Raw genomic sequence first — 11461 nt, forward strand, 5'->3', positions numbered from 1 at the left:
GATCTGCCTTGAAGAGCACTGTGTGTTGTTTTTCCAATCAAAATGATCTAAATCAAAAGCAAAGGATAGGTTGAAACAGGCAAGTGGTAAGCATGAAAATAGTCTCATTATAACATGCAGGGCACGGAGAATGGGAGGGGGGAAAATGAAGCACAAAAGGCTGTTAGCCAGGGCACCAACCTCTTTCTTTTCTGTTTAGTTTCGGCTTCCCCTTAACATACTGCTAATATCCACTTTGCCCACTTTGCCCACATGGGAGCCAGAAGCCTTCCTGCTCTTTTCTGTCAAATTAAATTAATGGGGAGAAAAAACAACCACACAGATGCTCTAAATCCCAGGCTAATACTGCAGAGTTTTGGCTCTTGCATCTGATTCTCAGTGTGGTTCAAAAGCAACTCTGGAGTCACTCGGGGCAGTCAGAAAGGCAAAAGAGCAACAATCTTTGTGTTTAAATTGAGAGCTGAATTTTTCATCCAGTTCTGGAGGGTGAGATGTGGAATCAAATCCTGGGTTTGTCTGTGATCTCTTTCTGCATATGTGTGCATGTATGATGGGGCTAATTTGCTGCAGGCAATGTACAGCAGTTTTCCACCGACTACATTGGCCAGATGAGCTTTTTTTCTGAAATAATTGTATAAAATTTTTTAGGGGAAGCTTCTGTGAGTGTGAGGGAAGCGTCCCCTCCATCTGCAGCTCCCTGATTCCAGCAAACCACCTGGGAGAGACAGAGATGGAAACCCAGCTGCTTGCTCAGAGCACCGTGCATGTGCTTTGGCCATTTGACTTTTTTGGGGCCAATTTGATTTTTCCAAGATCACTTGAAGTCTTCTCTCTGCCCTGTAACTCTTTGCAGCCAGCACAGGACCTGGAGAATAGCTTCCAGATCAAATGACCGCAATCACAAATGCACGGGCATGAGCTATTGCAGCCACTTAAGGGCAGAACCGTTGTGTCCTGTGGATGCAGTTATGATTTCTGTGCAGGGAAATAATTAAGGCAAAGGTTGCGACAGTCACAGCACGGCACCAGCCATCTGCTTACTTTTTGCTCATTGTATTTTCGAGGATGGAGAAGAGCCAAGGGGAGAGTGAAATAAGCTTTTGGCTTTAACCATATCTAAGAATCTAGATCATCCTTCTGTAAATGGCTTTGATTTGGCTCGTTATAGGCAACTCAGACCTTCTCCTGCCATCATCGCTCCTCTCCGAGAGCACATGCTCTGCTATCGTAGTTCCTCCTTCAGCACTTTCTTTCCTTTTCTTTCTCGTTACCTGGATGACTGGGTTACAGAGGACGCTCTCACACGCTCCACATTTAGGACTGGAATCTCATGATGCCACTGGGAGTTTTACATAAGGGATGCTATGTGCACAGGTTTGTCTTTTCTCTTAAAAGCTGTTGGAGGGCAGAGGGTGTTTTGCAAACCTTCAGGTGGATGGAAGCAGTTTTATCAGTATTAATTAGAATGAGCTGTTTTGGCCTCTGAAAGCTGAGGCTCTGGATCAGGATAATAGTGAAACGTGTGACATTGGGGATCTGAAGCTGTTGGAGCTACTCGTGGTTGATGCCAAGGACGTGTTTAGGGTTTTGCCGAGTTGAAGCATGTATGAAGATCAGGAGTAAGCACTGACCCTATGAAAAAATACATGTTTTGTGCTTCTTTCACTTAGTCGTCTTTTAATTGGAAGCAAAGTAGGTACTGCTTGCAAGTTTAAAACCCAAATTTACCAAACAGTATTTCTAAATGCTGATGGATAGATAGATAGATAGATATTGATGAGAGCAAAGTTTTCATTTGATTTGTTTTTCTCCAATTTGTGAGATGCTGCTAACAGGACAGCTTGTTTCCGCAGCGTGTTTTGCTGTACCCTACTTCCCCTGTTAATGCTGCGCTTCTGCAGGCATAAAGCAGCAATTTCTGAAAACATGTATGCTATGCAGTGTTTTGTATGACAGTATTCTTTTACTTTTTGAAAATTACTAGGGAAGAATCTCTAAAATGTATCACAAGCCATCAATATGGGTTTAAATGGTTTTCTTAATTCAGAGTAAATGCTTCAGTGAGAGCGTGCCATCCACAATTTAGTGTCTCAACTGTTAAAACGTCAGATTCTCTCCTCTCAATTAAAGCAGGGATGGTAAAGTGGGATCTCAGTAAAGAGGTTCTTCAGCGTAGCATTAACACTGAAGCGTTCGGATGCGTTTCACATGCAGATTATGAACCTTTTTGTTATAGCACTTGTCCTGTGTATGTTAAATACAGGTTGACCCTGCAGCTTCTGAAGGGTTTAATTTTGCTGTTCGCCCCCCATTTCTGATTGACTCTTTAACCTTGCAGCCTGCTGTTAAAAAGCAGCCTCCTTCTGCACCTGGCTCTGGCAGCCAAGAGTTTAGAACTTTCCTTGCCTCCTTTGCTATTCCGTAATCCAGCCTTAGACTGTTAAAATCAACACAGTTTTTTTCTGGTTAAAGGAAAAAGTGGAGTGAAACAGCTTTTGGCTCTTTTGGCATGCGGTGCTTTGTAGAAAGGGAGGGCATAATTGTTATTCCGTGTAGTAAAACTGGCAGTGATTCCTAGCACATGCCTTCATGTTTTGTCTTTCCTTCCCACTGTTAATTTTGCACAAGCAAGAAGCCTCTACAAAGACATTTTTAAAATGCCATTTAAATTAATACTCATTTGTCCAAGAATCAGAAGGCAGTTTGGATTAGAAGGCGTGGAGCGTGTCCTTTATGGGATGAACTCATTGCAACTCTTGGTTTGGTTCAACAGGCTTTGGATTTGCAGGGCTCTGCAGACGTTCCACTGATAAAGGTTTCCCCACTAATCCGACTCCTTTTCTAGGAGTTCAGGCACTGACATCCACTCCCTCCAGTTTTTTTCCAAACCGTGGATTCAATCACAAAGTCTTGATTTGTTTAAAGCCTGCAGCAAGTTGGAGGTTTGCCAGGGCAAACTGCAGATCCTTTTCTCCAAGGAATCTGATGCTGCTTAACTTTTAGGCAAAATACAAATAAAAGAGTCAGCCTTTTTTTGGCCACAAACATACTATAGTGTGGGACAAATGCTTCATTAGCAAAACAAGAATGGCAAAGCACTTGGGATTCCCTGTGTAAAAATGTCACCTTTCTCTAGAAAATGGGAGCAGCTCCCTCTCTGCTCCCGGCTGCATTTTTGTACATTAAGCAACAAAACGGAATTGCAGAGCTGAAAGACCCAACCATCTCAAATACCCCTCCACGCAACCTCCACCGTGGTGGGTGACGGGCAGTCCCCTCCGGCTCCTGGAGAGGAGCCTGTGCCCATGCCAAGCCCAGGGTACGGGGAACCAGCCTTCCCCTGACCTTCTCCCTTTTAGTCCTGGGCATCTCGTTGCCAAATTGGTTGTGAATTGCAAGAAAGCACTTGCAAACATGGCTAAATGAACATTCACGCTCACTTCTCCAGTTTGACTGTGTGTAGGCAGTGAATGGCATTATATTCCTTGGGATGTCAATTTGAAGGGGAAAAGGGACCTATTTTCCGCATTTCTTTGGTTTCCTGAATGCTGACTTCAAACAAGCTCCCATTGTGTTAAGTGTACAAGTTAAATCCTGACTCTTCATCAGGTCCAATTCTTCTTGGGCTGATGCTGCTTTTACACATGGCTAAGCCCATTCATCCCAGCTTGCACAGTCGCCTAATTATCAGGTGCCGGAGCGTGCAAGCTGGCTGATGATGTACACTGGCTGCTTACGTGAGCAACCTGTAATTCAAGCACCTTTTTTTTTTTTTTCTGAAACGTTGAAGGTGAACCCTTGCTGCCAAGGAGCTTGCTGAGAGTTTTGTCAACAACTTCAAGAGGGCTTTGAATCCAAGTTCTCAATTTAGAAAATCAATGCGTTTGGTGTTTTTTAAAAAACAACAACAAAAACCCAAAAACCAAACAAAACAAAAAAAACCAAACTCAACCAAAAAAATTTTAAAAACCATGACAAACTGACTCTGAGTGGGTTCCTGTTGAGCGTGCCCCATTCCAGCAGAAGTCAGTCGCAGGCTAGACTGGCGTGCTCAGTCTTTGAGCTTTGTACCAACATGAAGTCAGTAGATCATCTACAAGATTTTCATTGCTTGCACTGTGATCAGCATTGCTTCATATTATCTTTTCAAAGAGCTCTTGCATCAAAAGTAGTGATCCCCAACCTGTGCACATCTATAGGAGGAAACATGCAGAGCCTTAAAATTTTCATAGGTCTTTTGGAGTGATAAATGTCACTGGGGTGGGATGCGATTTCTGCTTTTGAAGCTTTGCCCTCAGTTGTCTGAACCTTAAACAGGGAGTTTGAGTAAATCCCTTTGCAAACATTGGGACATCTGATTTGTGGTTGGGTTGTCTGCTCTAATCCAGATGGAGGTGGATCCAAAATGACCTTTCCACCTCTGAGGTTTCCTTACCTGGCAATCATCTTTACCAAGTTTGTGTTTACATTTCAATACCATTCTTCCCATATTAATTTTTTTTTTCTATCTGCTTCCCTCAGTGTTTAAAATAAAATTAACCCCAAACCCTGAGAAATTAGAATGACATTTACTATTAAATGCTGGAGGCACACAATGTATCTATTCTATTTCCCAGGAATTGTGCTTCTGTACTATGGATGCGTGAAGGGTAAGATAAACCTCAGAGCTACCTTCCCTACGAACAGGCTTGTATCAAGTAACTGTCAAAATAAATGCATTACTCAGCTTCTTTGAGGTGCTTACAGGGCTATTTCAGTGCACTCTCATTTACCCACAAAGTGAAACTGCTCCGTCTGTCAATAACCATTACTCACGTCCCTATTCTTAGTACCAACCTATGGTGAACGTAAACGCGTTCGCCTAAATTCTGTCTGTAGAAATATCTGTGAAATTCCCAATAACTTCAGTCTCCTGAATCTTTGACTTCAACATCCGTTACAGCGATGTATCGGAAAGCAACACAGGTCTGTGCAAAACCAATAATGAGGAGTTCAGTCATCACCCAACGCATATTTCTGATAGTGCCTTGAATTTAGTGTTTAGGAGGAATTTATGTTTAGGAGGTACTTCTGAGTGGTGGAAGGAAACTGGGAGCGGTCGGTGAGTTGTGGTTGCGCTGTGGGTTTGAAAGTGAACTGTGCAAAATAACCCTCTCGTGGAAGAGGTGCTGTGTGACTGCGTTCACAAGCACGGCTAGGCATAATGATGGCATTAATCTTTCACTGTTCTTCTATTCATGTTGTTTCTTAGGGGCCAGCCGAGCTGACAGGGACTTTTGCTCTGTTCCTACCTGTCAAGGGAATTACTTTTTAACTCTCCTTTGTGACAGCCCACAGTTTCATTTGTGTGTTTGTCCCCCGATGCATGGTTTTGGCTTGCGGCATCTTTGTTACAGGCAATGATTCACCAAGAGAGGTTTCTGTCTTGATTTCTGGGGTTTGACTTGAGCGTTAAGAGAATAAAAATGACGTTTCAGCCACGAACAGAACGGGTTTGTTCTAGAGTGATGCTCACATGTGTGGCCCTCAGAGCCCATCTTCATATTATCACCACCTTTATAAAGGTCAATTTAACTGTAATATTGCAGTTTCTTTCATTTTTCATTTGATAGTCAAGTTGAAGCAAGTTTCTAAACTTGAAGCAAGTTTAGAAGCTGGAGGAGTGCTTTGGTGTAAGCACTGCGTTGGAGAAATGCCTTTTGGGGTTTGTGCAATTAATAATGAATGTCTTCCTTGCAATATCGCATGTCTTCATCCAAGAAGGGTGAAAAGGAACCGTGCACTCGGGATGGGACCCATCCCCCACGTGGTATCTACCTTCTGATGCCCACCTGCTTGGGCTGCTCTGTATAGATGTGTATAAGTACAGACATGTGCTTTGTGTAACGGATGGGGTGGTGGCACAACCTCTTCCAGCTAGGGTTTTTGGAAGCAAGCGGTTGTGGCTCGTGTTTCTGCACTGAGCTCGTTCCTCTCCACGCGAGGAGAAGCTGAGAGCAGAGCCCCTGGGGAGTGCTCGTTAAGACGTGAGAGCCCAGCAAATGAAATGGGAGCGCCCATTTTCCTCTTCTAGGACACCCAAGTCCCATTTTGGGTACCGAGAAGTCTTTGGCAGCTTGATCCTTCGACTCCAGCTCGGTGCTTTAGCTGAGGCATGGCTTGTTGCTGCGTTGGGCTGAGAGTTGATTCTGAGGCAAAGAGAAGTTTGTTTACCTGTGAAATTTGCTCGCTGTCATTTTTATGGTAGGTGGAGAGGAAGAACATGACTGAAAGTCAGCCACTATGCTGCCCTTGAGAAAAATATATTCACATTAGAAAAAAGAAAAGTAAATAACATGTTCCTGTTAAGTGCCTGTTAGTTACACATATTACATCTAAAAGTAATTATCATTTAATTAGCAGTCTAGCAACAGTGGAAGGAGATGAAGTTACAGTTACATTGCCTTTATCACTGATAGTAAGTGAAGGGTCATAGTCCTGATGAAGCAATTTCTGCAGAAGCAATTTGGACCAGCCCTTCAGCGAGTGTGAGCAGCACCGCGGAGCCGAACCCACTGGCGCTGGGGGCTGCAGTGAGAGGGACGGCAGGGACCCGAAGGGTACCAAAATGTACCCACCGCAGGTTTTCCATAATTGATGTCTACCTTGTCCATAAGGAATTAGTTGCTCCCATCTGAAAACCAGTGGGAGTGGGATTGGGATTAGACACCAGATTAGATGAGCATGTGCAGTCTTTGACACCCAAACTCTGGTCTCCACCCTGGGTATTTCTAAGGATAAGCGTTTGGTCTTTTTCTTTCTTTCCCTTTTCCTGCACCAAACATTTTGTTATAAATCAGGGGTCAGAAGTGCCAAAAGATCACGCGTTAGAGGAAATAAAGTACAAGAAATCTTTCACCTTCATAGGGGTGAAATCCCAGCATTCACCTGCTCTCGTGTCCCTGGGATTTTTGAAGTGGTGCAAATGCAAATCCTTACATCTAGGACTACATGAAAACATTGTCTTCTTCAAGAACTGGGAAATGGTTTAAAGGTGTTGGCTGCCGAGCTGTGTGTGTTAAATCCAAGTATCTAGGAGGACTGGAGGAAGGTGAAGAAGCTCCCATTCTGCTTGGAGCTGCCCAATGAGGTGGATTTCAGTTGCTGCCAATTAGCAGAAATGAGGTTTTAAACTAGTTCTGGTGCAGCTTTGAAGCCAGTCCCTGACGTTGCCCTGGGGAGTTCTGCATCTCTAACGTGAAATAAATAGGTCTGATTTGCATAGACAAACACTACCGTTTTAATGAAAAGTTCCTGTGGGATTGAAAACCCCTGAATAAGCTGTTTCAGGAGGGTGCTTGCCACTTGTGTTGAAGAGGCGACTGCTGGTCGATAGTAGGAAGAGACCGTGACCTCCTGTTGATTAATCTTTAAAGGTATGTGCTCTCCTTACCTACCCCATGTTAAGTAACAGCAGCTTTCCTGTTCATGGCGTGGTGATACACAGCGTGCGGAAGAGACTCTGATTTACACTCACCTCCCAGCTCAGATTAAAATTGCAAACTGCTTTGTTTTGCTAGAATTTTATCTCATGTTGGTTAACATGTTTTAACTAATGAGATAGAAGAAAACATCTATTTTCCTAGTAGAGCCAAGGCTTAGTGGCTTAGCTCCTGGGTTTGATTACAAGATGTACTCGGGCTGGATAATTTCTGTGCAAGTAAAATGTAACAGCGATTTCCAGATCTGCTCTGAGTGTGAGACCTTTAGGGGACCAGTCATACAGGAAAAGTAAAACCAGATTTACTGACTACTCTGCCTTTCTGATTCTTCATCCATGCTAATCTGTTCTCCCCTTTGTATTCTGTCTTGATGTGCAATAACTTTCCAGACAGGGAAAGTACATTTCTTGCTATCTTTTATACATTTTTCAGTGGTTTCCAATATGAACCAGTACATATAGGAAAATCATACTCAGTTTTATCTCAGCTTCCAAATCTGAGACTCTGTGTTACCTCTTCTGTATAGGACTGTCCCTAATAAATCACTATGCGTGATCACTATTATTTCCCCCAATTCTGCCTTTGTGAATAAATGGGACACCATTAAGGGTCAAAGCCTGGGTGTACTGATGTTTGCAAACATGCAGTCATGCTACCATGGCTTGTGGGAAGGAGCCTTTTTCCCCTGGGCTCATCACTGCGGGCCAAAGGCTTCAGACCAAGTGTGAAAGCCTGGGTTTCCCCCTGAGTGCCGGTCTCTGCACTACCTCCAGGAATAGCTCTGCTACTGCCATTCAATTAGCTAAAATGAGGAGCTATCTTTCAAGTATATCCCGAAGGAGAATCCTGTAATTGCAACTATTTCCTCAAAACCATTCCTGAACAGACACCGAATCCCATTTGAAGAGTAATTATCAAATTTACTTTCTCCAAGGTGACTTCTTTAGGGCTTGTACACTGAGACTCAAAAACTGCACACCAAAACGCTGCGATGCAGCGTTGGTCCCCCGTGTACACAGAGAGCACAGGGCGGGGGCCATCGGCATTAGCACCTTGCCCTGTTGCCAGCGCTTGGGCGAATGATGGAGAACAGCCCAGGATGCCTTCTGCAGATTCTCATGACCCTGAGCAAGGCTCGCTCCCATTTTACGGCTGGTGGCCTGGAAGAGTTTCTCAAGGTTGGTGTCTTTTGCTGAGGTCCCAACAAGATGGCTGTGGGAGATGGTTGGGCAGCTGGCACGTGGCCCAAGTGTCTTCTGCTTCCAAGGAGCTGTGGAAATAGGGTGAGCCCTGATCCACGTAACGGAGATCTCTGGGGCTGGAGTTTTACTTCAGCTGACAAAATATGTAGAGTTGAGGATGATTACTGCCTGGCTTGTATATCCTAGAATATACAAGGAAGGAAAATGCTTTTAGGCAATGACCTCAGCAGCAGTTTTTATCCTGGGGGGGGGGGTGGATTTTACAGCTGAATTACAGTCCTGAAGCTTGGATGTGTTAATAGAAATCTGCTTTAGGCTCACACAGTGTATCTTAGCACATCATAGGCACCATAAGGGTCTGCACGCGGCTTTTGTTGCTGCTGGTGGCTTAAAGCAAGGCTAGAAACAGCAAATTTTGTGTGCAATTCATCGCTGTAAGGTTATTAACTACCAGTGCTTTTCTCACCCACCATAGATGACTTAAACTGGAGAGGTCTGGCATACATAACAGTATCAGTAGTTAATTCAGCAGCTCCAATGTGGAAGTCACTAAACAGATTTATACATGCTTTTTCTGAAGAGCATCTAGATACTATAGTCATCTGACAGATGAGAAAACAGAGGTACAAAGAAGTTAAATGCTTTGCCTGAGGTCCCAGAGCGAGCTGCTTCTTGACGTCAAAATTGGAGAAGGCGTACAACACCGACAAAGTCAAATCTATCTTGAGCAAGGTCACAGACATGGGTAGACATAATAGGTATTTTAAAAAATACATAGTTTTCACAGCTTCTTTGCCATTAAAAGTTTAAGTTGTATTAATCTCCAGTAAATTCAGAAAAGGCATTCAATCTAGCATCCCTTTTATTTGGTATCTCTTATTTTTAATTTGTTTTGCAGATTCTGTAGTACTTAGCAACAGCGGGAAAATAAACCCATTTGAAACAGACAATTAACCAAGGTCACTGGGGCAGGGAAGCTAGAATTATTCAAGAAACAACTATTGCAGATGCCATCCTGGGGATAATATTAAGCAAGGTACACTGCTGTGGGCTAAAATGCCATTCCTTCATAGAAATTTTATTACATTCTTGTGAAAGACATCCAGCTTTTATCTGCCCAAGCCATTACGCAGGCAGTGAAGGGAAGCTGAGAGCGTGGCTCCTGCCTGACTCTGCGTCTGCACATAGATGCCCCGCCGTAGGAGGCAGAAGCAATATATATTTCTCCTTTGGAGATGTGCTTCGTGTGTGACATTAGTTTTTGGGCTTTTGTGATCAACATCTTGCCCTCGCGCTCCTGCACTGCTGTTAGCCATCTCCCGTGGCTGCCCTGATGCTCAAACACTCTTCCATTACGACAAAGTTCTTAAATTAATGAACTGAAGTTCACTTTTAAAGCAAATACCGCTCTGTAGCACACTCGCAGGCCGTGTCTACCCTGTGCGTGTTTGTTTTGGGGAGAAGCTGGGACAGGGCTAAGGGTTGAGACAGGGGCACCATGCATTTGCCGTTGCAGTTGAGGAGCTCGTGGGGAGGAGGGCTGTGGGGGCAGGTGCCAGGCAGGAGGGTGCTGCCTCGTCCTCATCCTCATCTTCACTGGTGCCTCCTGTGGCTGAACCCTCTCTGAAGACAGAGGAAGGGGAGCAAAGGCAGTGGTGGGGTAGAGCTGACGAAGATGACAGGCAGGCCAGGCAGGGCCAGGTTTGTCTTGGGGCCTCTGGTTCGCTCTGCCTGACCCCGCTGTTTCCCTTGTACAGGGAGTTGTCTTGCCTTGGCGTCATTTTGTTTCAGAGAAGAGCGGGGTCGCTTCCAGCTCCAGGCTCTGCCTGAACCTCTCCTGTCACAGCCTCACCACTCCACGGGCCCCAACAGCCAGGTCTGGCTCCGCAGGACAGTTCACAAGGATGTGGATGGTCACTAAGCCAAGTGCAATTGAAAAACAGACTTTTTTTCCAATTAATTTTTAATTCATTCAGTTCTTCTCCTCTTCTGTTTCTCTGCCCCCCCAAACCTGAGGGACCAGAGGTTTCCTCTGTGCTCTGCAGTAAGGCTGGCTGCGGATCCCCGTGAGAACAGCACGTCGCCTGGGGAGGCCCTTGGAGGACTCAGTGGAGACACTCCCCCTCCGCCACCCCAGAGCCATCCTGCTGTGGTGAGACTGGACCCAGTATGTGTTCGGCAGTGGGCTGGACCAGCCAGGAAGGCAGCTGGAGTGGGAGGGCTCCAGCCTGGAGTCCCCTTGCGATGCCGAGTGGTCCCCAAGCCCCCGGGACACAGTGTGTTGTCGGTGGAGCAAAGGATTTTGCATGGTCTCTGCCCCATGGAGGACTGCTCCCTGTGGGCAGGGTCTGGTTAACCCTGACTTACGACCCGCGGGGACAGTCCTTAATGCTGCATACTTGGATTTAATTTCCAAGAGTGTATTCTTTTGCTATAAACCTGTGTTACTGATCCCGGTCTTTATTTATTCTCTAATATGTTCACTGTGCCACAAATGCAGACGCACAGAGGTGAGGGCACTGACAGTTGTTTCTGTTTTCTGCAAATCAAGTCCTTAATTTTGTCTATGACCAAAAGAAAATCAAGTGTTTTATCATAGAGTGTCATGTAATAATAAAGATGATGTTCTTCTGTACCCTGATATCATCAGGGAAATAATTGATAGGCCACTATTTAAAGCCACAGGCTTAATTTAAGAATTTACCTGAAATTTTCAACTTATTATGAGTTGGTTAATTTTAAGCCATGGAGCTCAGGGTCCCCCAGTGTTTCCTGCTG

The sequence above is a fragment of the Cariama cristata genome, unplaced genomic scaffold (assembly GCF_000690535.1).
Source record: "Cariama cristata isolate BGI_N322 unplaced genomic scaffold, ASM69053v1 scaffold4158, whole genome shotgun sequence".
Taxonomy (NCBI): domain Eukaryota; kingdom Metazoa; phylum Chordata; class Aves; order Cariamiformes; family Cariamidae; genus Cariama; species Cariama cristata.